This window comes from Myotis brandtii, unplaced genomic scaffold (assembly GCF_000412655.1).
Source record: "Myotis brandtii unplaced genomic scaffold, ASM41265v1 scaffold280, whole genome shotgun sequence".
In the NCBI taxonomy this organism is placed as follows: domain Eukaryota; kingdom Metazoa; phylum Chordata; class Mammalia; order Chiroptera; family Vespertilionidae; genus Myotis; species Myotis brandtii.
Window position 1 is genome coordinate 926,865 of NW_005360677.1, and position 14,309 is coordinate 941,173.

The 14,309-nt window shown below is 47.8% G+C and overlaps 1 pseudogene; it reads right to left on the reverse strand.

The window, feature by feature from the left end:
* Positions 1 to 7,238: 7,238 nt before the first annotated feature.
* LOC102250636 lies at positions 7,239 to 7,556 on the reverse strand (annotated as a pseudogene).
* Between the last annotated feature and the right edge of the window lie 6,753 nt (positions 7,557 to 14,309).

A 14,309-nucleotide genomic window follows, 5' to 3' on the forward strand; every position in this document is an offset into this window, starting at 1 on the left:
GACAGATTGGCTCAAATAAACTCACAAAAATTCTTTACAGGTTTGAATGTGTTGGGTTTTTTTTTTACATTAACAAAGGTCTGGGTGGAGCCAGGAAATCCAGGTTTCGCCAGCACGAAGGAGTCTCTGAGGCAGGAGTTAGGCATCTCTAAGTAGATAAGCTTCTGTAAACACATCTGTTTAATTCTCCCAGTTATCTCTCAGGCTCAGAGGAGTAAAGTAATTTACCCATGGTCACACAGCAGTAACCGGCCGGTGAAGTTCAAGCTCTCGTCCACCCTGCACTACGCCCTGAGGGCAAGGGGAGAGGTCTGAATGCGCTGTGAGGGCACCTGGGGATCTGGCTTTCACATGCCTGTGGTGGCTCTCCTGTCCCACCTCATTGGGTGGGGTTCATGGGGAGGTTACAGCTCCCCAAAGACTCCCTGCTGCTCTGGCACTTCTGACATCCTCCTTTTTATTTTCTGCTTTGACATCTTTGGGGTTTGCAGACCCGGGGAGGGACGGCCCAATTTCTGGAGATAGCAACCAGCTTGCCTGTGAGCGCACCTGTGATAGGCAAACCAACCAGTGCCCATGCCATTCACCTCCATTCATCGGGTGATTGCCGCCCGGACTCTGTCCCCCGTCCCTAAGTAACCCCAGGGCCAGGTACCAGACAACTAGGGAGAGGGGACAAGGTCCAGGAACGTGACTGGGCTCCACTGCTCGTCCATTACCCACCACCCACCTCCGTCTGAGCTCTCCAGCCACCGGGGTGAGCAGGCAGCCGTTCAGCCCAAGGACACCGAGCAGTCCCTGCCCTCTCTTCGTCTCTTCACCGTACAATTAATTCTGCAACTTCAGTCATCAGCTCAGCTTTCAGCATGTTTTGGCCTTTCTTTTCTCAGCTGACCATTTGCAGTTTGGAATGTTAGTAAGAGTAACAATATGATGACACAGGATGATGGCAACACTGACCAAAATGACAGAGCATGTGACACGGGCTGGTTTTTCAATCTTGGAGTCAGGGCACAGATGGACGTGGCTGGAGCGGGAGCGGGAGTGGCAGCGTTGGGGAGGCAAGGGTTGGGATGGAAGAGAAGGCTGGAGGCCTGGCTGTGAGGGCTCCGAGAGCCAGGCCGAGTCTGCAATCTGCAGGGCGTGGCTCACTCCCAAGGGGCTGAGAAGGGTGTAGCCAGATGTGTTTGAGGATCTACATGATGGGGGCCCTGGAGGCTGTTTGCATAGCAGCAGAACAGGAGGAAATGGGGGGAGCTGCCAGAGCCCAAGTGGAGATGGGCCCCTGAACTGGGGCCGGGGAGGAACCCCGCAGACAGTACAGAGGGGAGAAGGGGGAGAAGCGTACCCTTGTAAGGGCCTCACTCACTGGGCTGCAGGGCTGCAGGCGGCAGTGCTGCGGTTTCGATTCCTGTGGGGCTTTGCAGCACCTTCTCAGGTGTCCCTGACAACAACCCTACTTCTTGGGAGGAGACCCCTTCCCAGCGGCTGGAGGTCACAGACTTTGGAAAACAGTCACACGCTTGACTCACTTGTGAACGCCCAAGGCCCCTGCTTTATCCGGATGCTTTGGGATGCAATCCGATTGCTGATTTTCAGCCCACGTAACGGGGGAGTTTGGAGGCTTGACTGTGAGGGCTCTGAGGACCACCCAAGTGATCACATTTCCGTGAACATTTGAAAAGCAGCCGCTGAGCCCTAGAGCTGCTCTGCCCCAATTCTGCACAAGACCCACAGGCCATTGACTCCCATACATCATGCCCTCCAGGAAGGAAATGGGGGGGTGGGCGGTTTGACAAACTCCCCACAAATAAAGTCGGAGTTACTTTCTGGGATGAAAATTAAGAATCAAAATGAGCCCTAGCTGGTTTGGCTTAGCAGATAGAGCGTCGGCCTGCGAACTGAACAGTCCCAGGTTCTCACCGTACAATTAATTCTGCAACTTCAGTCATCAGCTCAGCTTTCAGCATGTTTTGGCCTTTCTTTTCTCAGCTGACCATTTGCAGTTTGGAATGTTAGTAAGAGTAACAATATGATGACACAGGATGATGGCAACACTGACCAAAATGACAGAGCATGTGACACGGGCTGGTTTTTCAATCTTGGAATCAGGGCACAGATGGACTTGGCTGGAGCGGGAGCGGGAGCGGCAGCGTTGGGGAGGCAAGGGTTGGGATGGAAGACAAGGCTGGAGGCCTGGCTGTGAGGGCTCCAAGAGCCAGGCCGAGTCTGCAATCTGCAGGGTGTGGCTCACTCCCAAGAGGCTAAGAAGGGTGTAGTAGCCAGATGTGTTTGAGGATCTACATGATGGGGGCCCCCCCTGCCTGAAGCCCTTCTTAGACTTCAAAACGGAAAATGCTGTTCCCAACATAAGGACTCCGTTCTTTGGGTAATCAAGAGAGTGCGCATCTCCCCGGGAAAGGAAAGCAACCCAGAGCCTTATCACTCAGTGCCTCTCCCGCTTCTGGTCTAGCACTTCCCGGGGGTGCCTCCCGCTTCTAGATCCCGTAGGTCCTCTAACCCAGTGCTTTGCAATCTCTTCCACCCCGGGGCTTCTTTGTAAAACAAACATTTTGTAACAACCCCTTTACTATCCTGAAAATTAAATTCAGGATAGACATACATCATTTTAAAGATCTATAATATTCCTGTTTAATAAAGGGGATACACATCATTTATAAAAAATAAAATATATTTAAATAAAAGCTCAGGCACAACTCTAGGTTTCATAACAAAGGAGCCAGGGGCTTGCAGCCGCATGAGTCTCTAGTCCATCTGCTGCCAGGTGGCTGGCACCCATCCGTCTGTCCCCACTCAGTACATGTCATGACGGACTGTCACAGAGCTATTGGAGGGCTGGTGCTCCCTCCCTAATGTAGTCCTAGATGCCTTGGCGCCTTCTACTCGGGTCTGCACCGGCAGGATCGGCGTCACTTGGGAGCTTGTTAGGAATACAGATACTTGGACCCCTACCTCACACCTATGAAATTCAAACCTACATTTTAATAAGATCCCCCGGGATATGTATGTCAATTAGAGGCTGAGAAGCCCTGGGCACTCCTGGGAGACATCGTCAGGGAGAGGGTAAGCCAAGTGCACATAAATCTGCTTCAATATCCCCTTCGTGAGGACCACCATACTGGGACTACCCTAGACCAAGGAGGTCCTCGTTCAGGATCCAACCAAGAAGACAACAACCAGTTGAAGTGCTTCTCATAGAGGGAATTTAACGTGGGGAATTAAACACGTGTGACAGAAGATTTGGGGAGCCACACAAGGGGTGTCAAGCCAAACAAGCAAGAGGTTAGCAATGACAGACAGCCACTCCTACCCCTACGATAAAGGGGGCAAAGAGAGGAGGTGGGGTAACTGGAACCCGAGACCACCCAGTGGAAGCTGACCCCGGGGAGGAAATCCATTTGCTGCCAGAGACCTCTCTTCAGGCAGAGAGGGCAGAGGAGAAACACCTGACTTCTCCCGGCCTCTTGTCTCCCAGTCTCCCCACAGTGTCTCCCATTGGCTCACCCAGCCTGAATTTAAGGGTCACGGAGGCTTGGGAACGCAGCTGCAGGGGGCAGCCCTCTGTATCACAGAGCCCAACAGGAGAAGAGCAAGAAAGGCATCGGCAACAAACAGGCCTGGCATGGGCACAGCAGCCAAGAGCGCGTTTCTAAAGGAGAAGAACTGCTTGTCAAAAGAGATGTCCTTTTCTCCAGAACCCTCCAGCTTGCCATTGTAATTGGCACCACTGGGTTCCATGAAGTAACTCAGGGAGTCTCAGAAACTTCAAGAAGCATATTGGGCCCTAGCTGGTTTGGCTCAGATGATACAGCGTCCGCCTGCGGACTGAAGGGTCCCGGGTTCTATTCGGTCAAAGGCGCGTACCCTGGTTGCAGGCTCGAGCCCCAGTCCTGATGAGAGTGTGAGCAGGAGGCAACCAATTGATGTGTCTCTCTCACATTGATGTTTCTCTCTGTCTCTCTCCCTCCCTTCCACTCTCTCTAAAAATCAATGGAAAAATATCCTCAAATGAGGATTAACAAAAAAACAAACAACAAAAAAAGTATAGCTAGCCCTAGCCAATTTGGCTCATTGGATAGAGCATTGGTCTGTGGACCAAACGGTCCTGGGTTCGATTCCTGTCAAGGGCAGATACCTTGGTTGTAGGCTCCTCCCCACACTGGCCGTGGTCTAGGTTCATGCAGGAGGCGACCAATCAATGTATTTCTCTCACATCGATGTTTCTCTCTGTCTTTCCCTCTCTCTTCCACTCTCCCTAAAAATCAATGGAAGCCCTGGCTGGTTTGGCTCAGTGGATTGAGTGTCGGCCTGTGGACTGAAGGGTCCTGGGTTCGATTCTGGTCAAAGGCACATGCCCGGCCCTGGCCGGTTTGGCTCAGTGGATGGAGCCTCGGCCTGTGGATTGAGGAGTCCCTGGTTCAATTCAGGCTGGGGGCAAGTGTCTGGGTTGCGGGCTCAACCCCCAGTAGGGGGCGTGCAGGAGGCAGCTGATCAATGATTCTCTCTTATCATTGATGTTTCTATCTCTCTCTCCCTCTCCCTTCCTCTCTGAAATCAATAAAAATATATTTTTAAAAATCAATGGAAAAATATCCTTGGGCGAGGATTAACAACAAAGAAAAGAAAAAGAAGTACATTGGATCCACAGGGTCGTATGGGTCAAGTGACAGAGTCGCTTTCCCTTGTGGCCACCACCACTGTGACTGCAGCCTCTACACTGTCAGGGCAGCAACCTAGTCGGTGTCTGGAGACCAGACAAGACCTTTCAGCAGGTGTGGTGCTTGCCTCCCCTCCACCCCCCCTCACCCCCTGCTGTGCTGCCAGGACCCTGCAGCAACCCTCAGCTGTGGAATGCAGAAACTGTCCATGCACGGTGATCCTCCAACTCCTAGGACAGCCCGTCACCCACCACCAGGCCCCTTCCCTTGAGGGGGCTGGTGCTCTCACCTTCACACCACGACCTGGCCCTTTGGAAATCCCACTCTCTCTGCCAGGAGACTCTCTCCATCTTTGGTATCGGCCTCTCCTTTTTCCTCTTGCAATGTTATCAGAAAAGCCAAATGAAGAAAACCCATCTTCTTTCCTTATCTGTCCACTGGCAATCAGGGAAGTTTCCTTAGGTGGCCAAGGACGCTGGGCCATCACGCCACCCAGTGCGGGTACCAGCAACCTAGCGTAGAAGCACTTTGCCCGCCTCGGCTGCTTGGGTTTACAAGCTGCCCTGCACCTTTGGCAGACCTGCTGAATCCCTTTTTCTAATTATAAGAATAATAAGGCACATTTAGAAAGGAGGGAAAGGTAGGTGCAGAAAAAACCCACCTATAATCCTGCCACCCAGAGGCAGTCCCTATTAACATTTTGATATATTTCCTCCTTCCATTTTACATGCATTTTTCTGTAGCTGAGATCATCCTGTATACATGACTTTATGTCTAATTTTTCTCACTTTTTACAATATTTTCCCATATCATTAAAAATTGGTTGAAAACATTAAAATTTTCCACATAAGCTTTTTATTTTTATTATTTTTTTAATCCTCACTCAAGGACACGTTTATTGATTTTTAGAGAAAGGGGGAGAGAGAGAGAGAAACATCAATTGAATGCCTCCTGGACATCCCCAACCAGGGATCATATACCCGAAACCTAGGTATGTGCCCCGACCGGGAATTGAACCTGAAACTTTTTGGTGTACGGGATGACGTGCCAACCGAGCCACCCAGCAGGGCAACACAAAATTTCTTTTAAATTATAAAGGTAATACACATGCTCTGTAAAGAATTTTAAAAATTCAGAAATATATAAAGGAAAAAGGAAAAATCTCCCTTTACTACTTTTCCCCCATGCCTCAGAGGTAAACCACTTTTTGTTGTTGTTGTAAACCCTTTGTTGCATATATATATATAATCTACAAGCAACTTTATTTTTTATTTATTTATTTATTTTATCTACATCTGCTTCTAGGTGAAATTTTTTGTTTGTTTTTTTGTTAATCCTCACCTGAGGATATTTTTCCATTGATCTTTTAGAGAGAGAGGGAAAGACACAGAAACATCGATGTGAGAGAAACATATCCATTGGTTGCCTTCTGCACGAGCCTGGGCCAGGTGGGGAGGAGCCTGCAAACAAGGTAGGAGCCCTTGACCGGAATCGAACCTGGGACCCTTTGGTCTGCAGGCTGATGCTCTATCCACTGAGCCAAACCTGCTAGGGTACAACTTTATTTTTTATTAATGTGACCATCTAATCAAATTGAATAATTCATTCCTGAAAATCCTTGTGTGCAAACTGAAAAATGAAGCATGGTATGATTTGCAAAATTTGTTCTGAAATTCTAACTATTTCACTGTTTTCTGAAGATACTGATATAATGGTCACACAAAACACCAAAAGTTAAGAGGAAATATATGTCCATCAGACCTTTAGAAACATTTAAAGTAAAAATTAACTGCGACTTAAAAACAAATTTACACAATTTGAATTCATGTATCCCAAAGAAGTTGAACTGGCATAAGTAGACTTATAAAAAGCTAAGGCACATATTCTTATATGAGGCCCGGTGCATGAAATTTGTGCACTGGGGGGGGGAAACCAATCTGGGATCCCTCTCACAATCCAGGACTGCTGGCTCCCAACCGCTCACCTGCATGCCTGCCTGATTGCCCCTAACTGCTACTGCCTGACAGCCTGATCACCCCCTAACCACTCCCCTGCCAGCCTGATCGATGCCTAACTGCTCCCCTGCCAGGCTGATTGACACCTAACTGCTCCCTTGCAGGCCCAATCACCCCCAACTGCCCTCCCCTGCTGGCCCAGTTGCCCCCAACCGCCCTCCCCTGCCACCTGGTCCCCCCCAACTGCCCTCCCCTGCAGGCCTGGTCCCCCCCTTACTGCCCTCCCCTGCAGACCTGGTCCCTCCCCCCAACTGCCCTCCCCTGCAGGTTTGGTCACCCATAACTGCCCTCCCCTCCTGACCTGATTGCCCACAACTGCCCTCCCCCCTCCCCTGCTGGCCATCTTTTGACCACATGGGGGCAGCCATCTTGTGGGAGGGCATGGCGGTCAATTTGAATATTACCTCTTTATTATATAGGATCATTTGACTACTGAACAATTAGATGGATTTTAATTTCCAAGTCTTTTTTTGAGAAAGCAAGATTAATACAATGTAAATCAGAATGTCTAAATAATAAAATTAATAAACCAAAGTAACTTTGCTATGTAAATTACCTCATTTATTATAGGCTAGCAATGTTTCAAACTGTGGAGTTTCTACTGGTCTTTCAACTCCTTCAGACTTTACTGTGACGTCAGAAGTGGTGTTGTAGGTCCAAGCAACACCAGCTACTGTTTTCATGCAGGAACTACAGTGCCAGATCCCCACAGCTTGTCTCTTCATCTAGGTTTTGCCATAGAAGGAGCAAGTGTACTTGGCATGCTGGCTGATTTCAATTTCCTTCACCGTTTTCCAAGGGAGGCACCATAATGGGTCCCATATTTACCAAAGATTTTAATCTTCTTGGTGTGTTTAGTCATGTCCTTGCAAACTAGGTCGGATCCCCACTTCACTCCCACCCTCCACCCCCCAGGATATTTTTTTCATTGATTTTTAGAGAGTGGAAGAGAGAGAGAAAAACACAGATGTGAGAGAAACATCAATCAGTTGCCTCCCACACACGGGAGCTGGGGATTGAACCTGCAACCCAGGTATGTGCCTGCAATCCAGGTACGTGCCCTTGCCTGGGAATCAAATCTGAGACCAATGCTCTAATCACTGAGCAACACCAACCAGGGTGGTAAACTGCTCTTAAGAGTTTAGTATTTAAACAACTTAACAGTAAATAATATCTATGCTCCCTGTCATCTCAATTCAACACTTCTTATAACTAAGCATATCCCTTGCACTGTACCTATACATATACCAATACATAGTTTTTTGTTTTTTTTAAAATATATTTTATTGATTTTTTACAGAGAGGAAGGGAGAGAGATAGAGAGAAACATCGATCAGCTGCCTCCTGCACATCTCCTACCGGGGATGTGCCCGAAACCCAGGTACATGCCCTTGACCGGAATTGAACCTGGGACCCTTCAGTCCGCAGGCCGACGCTCTATCCACTGAACCAAACCGGCTTCGGCCCAATACATAGTTTTTATGGTAATGTATGCCACCTACACTTGTATACCAATTATTTTAGGCACATTACTTAGGTATTTGGGGGCAAAGATGGAGAAAGTGATGACAAAGTTACATCGCAGAGCAAGTGCAGGCCATACAGAATTTGAGAACTCGGTGTTCATCTGGCAGATGCCATACTGCTTCTTTGCATTTCCAGGAAGAGATCCTGTCATCTGGGATCTAACGTTGACTTCTGTCACCTCCAAAATTCCCTGATGGTTTTCCAGATGGACAGTCTCCTGGGCTCCACCTCAGAAGAGCTGAGAAAATACCAGCGTCTCGAATTACCCAAATTACACAGGTGGTTTCCTGCACTGCAGAGGCCTTTTATGGAGACGGCAGTATTCCACCCCGGGGGCGAGGCTGGAAACAGAAAGTCAGCCTTGGCATTGAGCTGGCCCATAACGAGATCGCAATGGTTTGCCAAAGTCACATATGTGAAAAGTAACCAAGTTTACAAGCACCTCCGACTTCTGGACAGGCCTCGCCTCAGGCATAGGATTATAGGAAACCCACACACAGATGCTCAGCAGCCGAGCCAGGGCTTCTGGAGTTTGCAGGAGGACAGCGAGCAAGCCTTGTGTAGTGGAAACGGGCAATAAGCAGCCAGGCCAGGGGCTCTACTTAGCCAGAAAGCTCAAAAAGGCAAAGGGCCCATCTTTCTTTGTCACTCTTTTCAGACTGAGGCCTCCTGGCCCTCTGCTCTGTGGCTGGTCCAGGCCTTACTAAGATGCCCACAGATTCTGTGGCCAACAGAGCAGGTTGCTGGGAGCTTTTCACCAGATGTTTCTTTTCTTAGTGGGACAACAAAGATTTCCCTGCATAATTGTTGCTATATATATATATATATATATATAATGCAATTTACCATATGTACAGCTCTGCACCCTCAGAATCCAGCATGGCTCCTGGCATGGCAAGATGCTGAAAAATGCCTTCTCTGAACCTTAAAGATGCTCAAAAATGACTTTTTGAACCATATTGATGTTCAAAAATGCCCTCTTTGAGCCTATTTCATATCATCGCACTCACAGGAACTATATAGCCTGTTCAAGTAAACTGGGGGAAGGGGGGTTGGGGGGAACTCCTGGTGCTCCATGGAAAAAGTAATTATGTTTTCTTTATACTAAAGAATTAGACAAGTAAAATATCAAGTAATTAGAGAACTTAGTAAATACTGAATTTGTATGAAATTATCCAAATAAAATATTTCCAAAATGTAATGAGAAACTTGATCTTACTTCCATGAACATAACTTTAAAATGTTTTATATTTCATTTAACGTAAAGTGTCTACTGTATTCTGATTCCATATGTCATCAATATAAAAATTATTAATGAGATCTTTTACATTCCCGCTTTCTTACTAGGTCTGGTGTGTGTTTTCACTGCCGGCACATGTCAGGTTGGCCCAGGCCCCGTCCAGGTGCTCCGCTCCACAGGCGGCCATGGCTCCTGACGGCACAGCACCGCTCTGCAGAGAGAGCCGCAGACACTGCTGAGCAGAGCTCCTTTACACGTTCTTCTTCAGATGCTTGCAGTGGAGATAAATAATTGCCAATGGAGATTTTACAGTAATAATCTATTCAAGTTCTTGCTAATCACCATCAGTGAGAATTTTTGCCCAAGTAAGAGATTAAAATTTTTAAAGCATTTTTACCACTCTTCAAACTTTTATAGACGTTGAAATTATCTTTCACGAGTTTAACAGCTCTTCTGGAAATTTCTTGTGATAAGGCAAAGGATTTCAAATCCATCAAATTTTTTTGTACCAACTATCTCTTCTCCCCGCCCCTCCCGCCCCAGTCATTTAAAGATAACGCTGAGGGTCTGGTTAGCAGGCATGCCCATGTGGTTAGAGCAACTATCACACAGCGGTTGGATCTGCTTCAAGGGGAACAGGGGCTGCAGAAGGACAGAAGCTGCTGTGGGTGAAGACAGAGGTTTGGGACCCAGCCTGGTGCTGTCTCTCCAGCGGCAGCAGCCACCTACCCGCACCCACTCTCCATGGCCTTAGCTGGGTGCCGGGCTCCCAGCAGCTCGTCGACACTTCTCCAACGTCTGCACGGTGGTTTGTGGCAGCTACTGATGTCGCCCTCGGCGTGGCGGGACATTTTCCGCACGGGGCTTGCAGGGACAGGCGTCACTCTCTTTTCTCCCTTCCTAGGGTGAAAAGGCAAAGGATTTAAAAAATAGATAAAAACTTTTCTGAGGAGCCCTGATGCTGCTGCTCACAGCTCAAAGTGGCTGCCCAGAGGGCTTGCCCGCCCCAGGCCCTCTATTGTCCCCATGCACTGAGGTTGTCAGTGACAAAGAGAACCCCAGTGTCTGCCGCATGCTGCTGAGAGATTCTGGTGTAGCAGACACTGCCCAGCATCCATTGCCTGCCTCTTCCTTCCTGCCTTCCTTCCTTCCTTCCTTCCTTCCCTTTCTCATTATGTTTTTTTTTAAATTTTTATTTCAGAGAGAGGAAAGGAGACGAAGAGAGAGATAGAAACATCAATGATGAGAGAGAATCATTGATTGGCTGCCTCCTGCATGCCCCCAACCAGGGATCTAGCCCGCAAACCAGGCATGTGCCCTGACCGGGAATGGAACCGTGACCTCCTGGTTCATTGGTCGACACTGAACCACTGAGCCACACCGGCCGGGCTGCCTGCTTCTTTCTTGTTAACAATATCTTCTCACTTTATACCTCGGTGATCTTGGGCAAGTTATCTAACCTATATGAACTTTAGTTTCTCTCTCTCTCTCTCTCTCTCTCTCTCAGCAGCTTTATTAAGATTTGAGATAGTATTCACACACCATATAATCCATCCATTTAAAGTATACAGTGTAGCCCTGGCCAGGTGGATTAGCTGGTTGAAGCACCCTCCGGTACACCAAAAAGTGAGGAGTTCAATCCCCAGCTGGGGCACATGGGGAGGCAACCGATTGATGTTTCACATCGATCTTTCTCTCCACCCCCCCCCTTCATCTCTCTGAATTCAATAAAAACAAACAAACAAATACATAAATAAAGTGTACAGTTTTGTGATTTTTGGTATATTCACAAAGTTGTGCAAAAGCTTCTGTTTCTTGTCTGTCAAACAAGATAACTTCATGAGATTGTTGTGAAAAAGAAGTGAGATGACTAAAGTGCTTGGTACATCATCTGGCACATGGTAACCCTCCGTAAGTGGTAATTGTTATTTTGACGATGACGATGACGATGACGAGATGACAGGTGGCGAGGGAGCGGCCTGGGACACGGGGCAGTGACTGCAGCCTGGGAACTTGCTGCACGGCCTTGTGGAATCTGGGCAGCCCAGCTTCACTGCCCCCCCCCCCCCCCCCACTGGCCACAAAGCCAACAGCCTTCCCATTAGGTGCTGGGAGCCACCTCTGTGCTCCCACGGACGGACGTGACAGCTGCTCAACAGCTGGGCGGGCAGCAGCACAGCCTACGGCAGGAAGTGGCAAGGAATGCCATTTTCTACAGAATACCGAAGGCAAGAGAAATTCAAGTCAAGCAAGAAAAGTCACTCCCTTGTCTTGGATTTGATCAGCTGCAACTTGGCCTCATTTGGCTTGGTCTCCTCCACCCCCAGAAAAGTTTTACTGTCAAGATTATTATAATAAAAATGTTTATTGTTAATTACTTAGTATAATCCCCTCTCTAGAGGTGGTCAGTATTAATTTTGGACTAGATATTTTTAATTTATCTTTAAAATTTTTTTTTAGTTTGGACTAGATATTTTTAGAATGTACATACAGGGTGGGGCAAAAGTATGTTTACAGTTGTTTGTATGTAAAATAATACAATAATTAATAAATAGTAATACAAGCATAAAGTGTTTTGCATCACTAGTTTTGCCCCACCCTGTGTATTTTTTTGTAATTTTTATTTATTAATTTCAGAGAGGGAGGGAGAGGGAGAGATAGAAACATCAGTGATGACAAAGAATCATTGATCAGCTGCCTCCTGCACGCCCCCTACCTGGGGATCAACAACCCGGGCATGTGTCCTTGATCAGAATCGAACCCGAGACCCTTCAGTCTGCAGGCTGATGCTCTATCCACTGAGCCCAACCAGCTAGGGCACAAACTGAACTTTTTCAAACAACTGCATAGCATGCTTTGGCATGGATGAACCGTCATTTATTTACCAAATCCTCAATAGATTGGCATGTTGATTGTTTCATACTTTTTTTAAAAATATATTTTATTGATTTTTTTTTTACAGAGAGGAAGGGAGAGGGATAGAGAGTTAGAAACATCGATGAGAGAGAAACATCGATCAGCTGCCTCCTGCATAACCCCCACCGGGGATGTGCCTGCAACCAAGGTACATGCCCTTGACCGGAATCGAACCTGGGACCCTTCAGTCCCCAGGCCGACGGTCTATCCAGTGAGCCAAACCGGTCAGGGCAATTGTTTCATACTTTTGAAAAAATTATTACTTCAGGGGCAATGGCGTGCCATCCACAACCCCCTTCAGGAGGGAGATGCTCACTCCCCAGCTGTGAGGAGTTTGCCTGCTGATCGCCTGCCGCTCTGCTGTGTCCCGATCTGGGCTTGTCCTCAGCCAAGTGGGCTGCCTGGTGTCCAGTGACTGACCAGTCAATGTGTGTGTGGAAGGGGGAGTTTGAAGGCCTTGCCTCAGCGCTATAACCTCCAAAGGATCGTTCTAGTTCCAGAACTTTCTAAAACTCTTACTGCAACTGTTTCAAAGCTTAAGTTCTCTCTCTGTTCAGTCCTGCTCCCCTCACTCCTTACAGAGGCTGTTCTCAGGAGCACATCCCAATAAACCTCCTGCACATAGACCCATCTCAGAGTCTGTTTTCTGAGTAAGCTGACCTCAGATGGTGGCAAATGTCTTTTTTTTTTTGTATTTTTTAAAATATAATTTTATTGATTTCAGAGTAGAAGAGAAAGAGATAGAAACATTAATGATGAGAGAGAATCATTGAACAGCTGCCTCCTGCATGCCCCCTACTGGGAACTGAGCCTGCAACCCAGGCATGTGCCCTGACCTGGAATCCTTCAGGCCGCAGGCCGAAGCTCTATCCACTGAGCCAAACCAGCTAGGCCCTAGGTAGGGCATAAAAGTCTTTTTTTCAAAAAAATCTTTTTCTGAACAGTTGTTACTAGAATTCTTCTTAGGAAAGGGGTGTCTTTTGAGGGAGAACCTCGTTGAGTCTCGTGGGGACTGAGTGTGACCTTGGGAATGGAATTCGCAGGGAGAGGAGGGGAAGTGTTCGGCTCCAAGCACAGGGAGGAATTACCAGCTTTGCTCCTGAACTGGGAGGAGACCAGTGAAGCGGAGAGAATGACAGGGAGAAGCGAAAGACAGAGAGAAGAGCCAGAGAGGTGGTGAGAAGCCAGGACTGGTGAAAGGAGCAAAGAAATTGTAAGAAAGAGGATGACACTGTGTGGCTTTGATGTAAACGCCTCTCTCGTCTCCACTCTGGAACCATCCGGAAACTCGGCTGCGCTAACAGCAGCTCTGGATGAGGGGGCCATTTTGTGGAAGTCGAAGGAGTCAAGTGTCACCTCTAAGACACTCTGGGCCACGGATAGTGCATATAAGGACTCAGTGACCATGACCTATAGAGACTGTGTGAGGGAAGTGTCGGCCCCCAGAAGGCTCGGGAGTTAACCAAAACGTGAAATGGGACAGAGACGTCCCAGCCACAGTCTCTGCTCCGAGCACGTGTGACTTCAGCGAAGAGTGTGTCAGTGCAGGTCTGCGGGTCCCGGGGAACAGGGGGAAGGAAAGCAATACTTTCTGCCTCCTCTCTCCCTTTGGGAACCTGGGACATGAAGGCCCAGGTGCTCCAAGTGGCACAGGGAACTGTTACCAATGAAGGCGAGGAAAAGAATGCCCTGTTCTGGGCTGCCTTTAACTATTGTATTTGGAGAGAACAACACTCATTCATGTCACACAAATGACTCCCTTTCCTAGTTCACATCTCATAGTCACTGGCATTTTCCCACAGCCTCGGGGTTTTTTTTGTTTTTTGTTTTATTTATTTATTTATTTATTTATTTATATATTTTATTGATTTTTTTACAGAGAGGAAGGGAGAGGGATAGAGAGTTAGAAACATCGATGAGAGAGAGGAACCA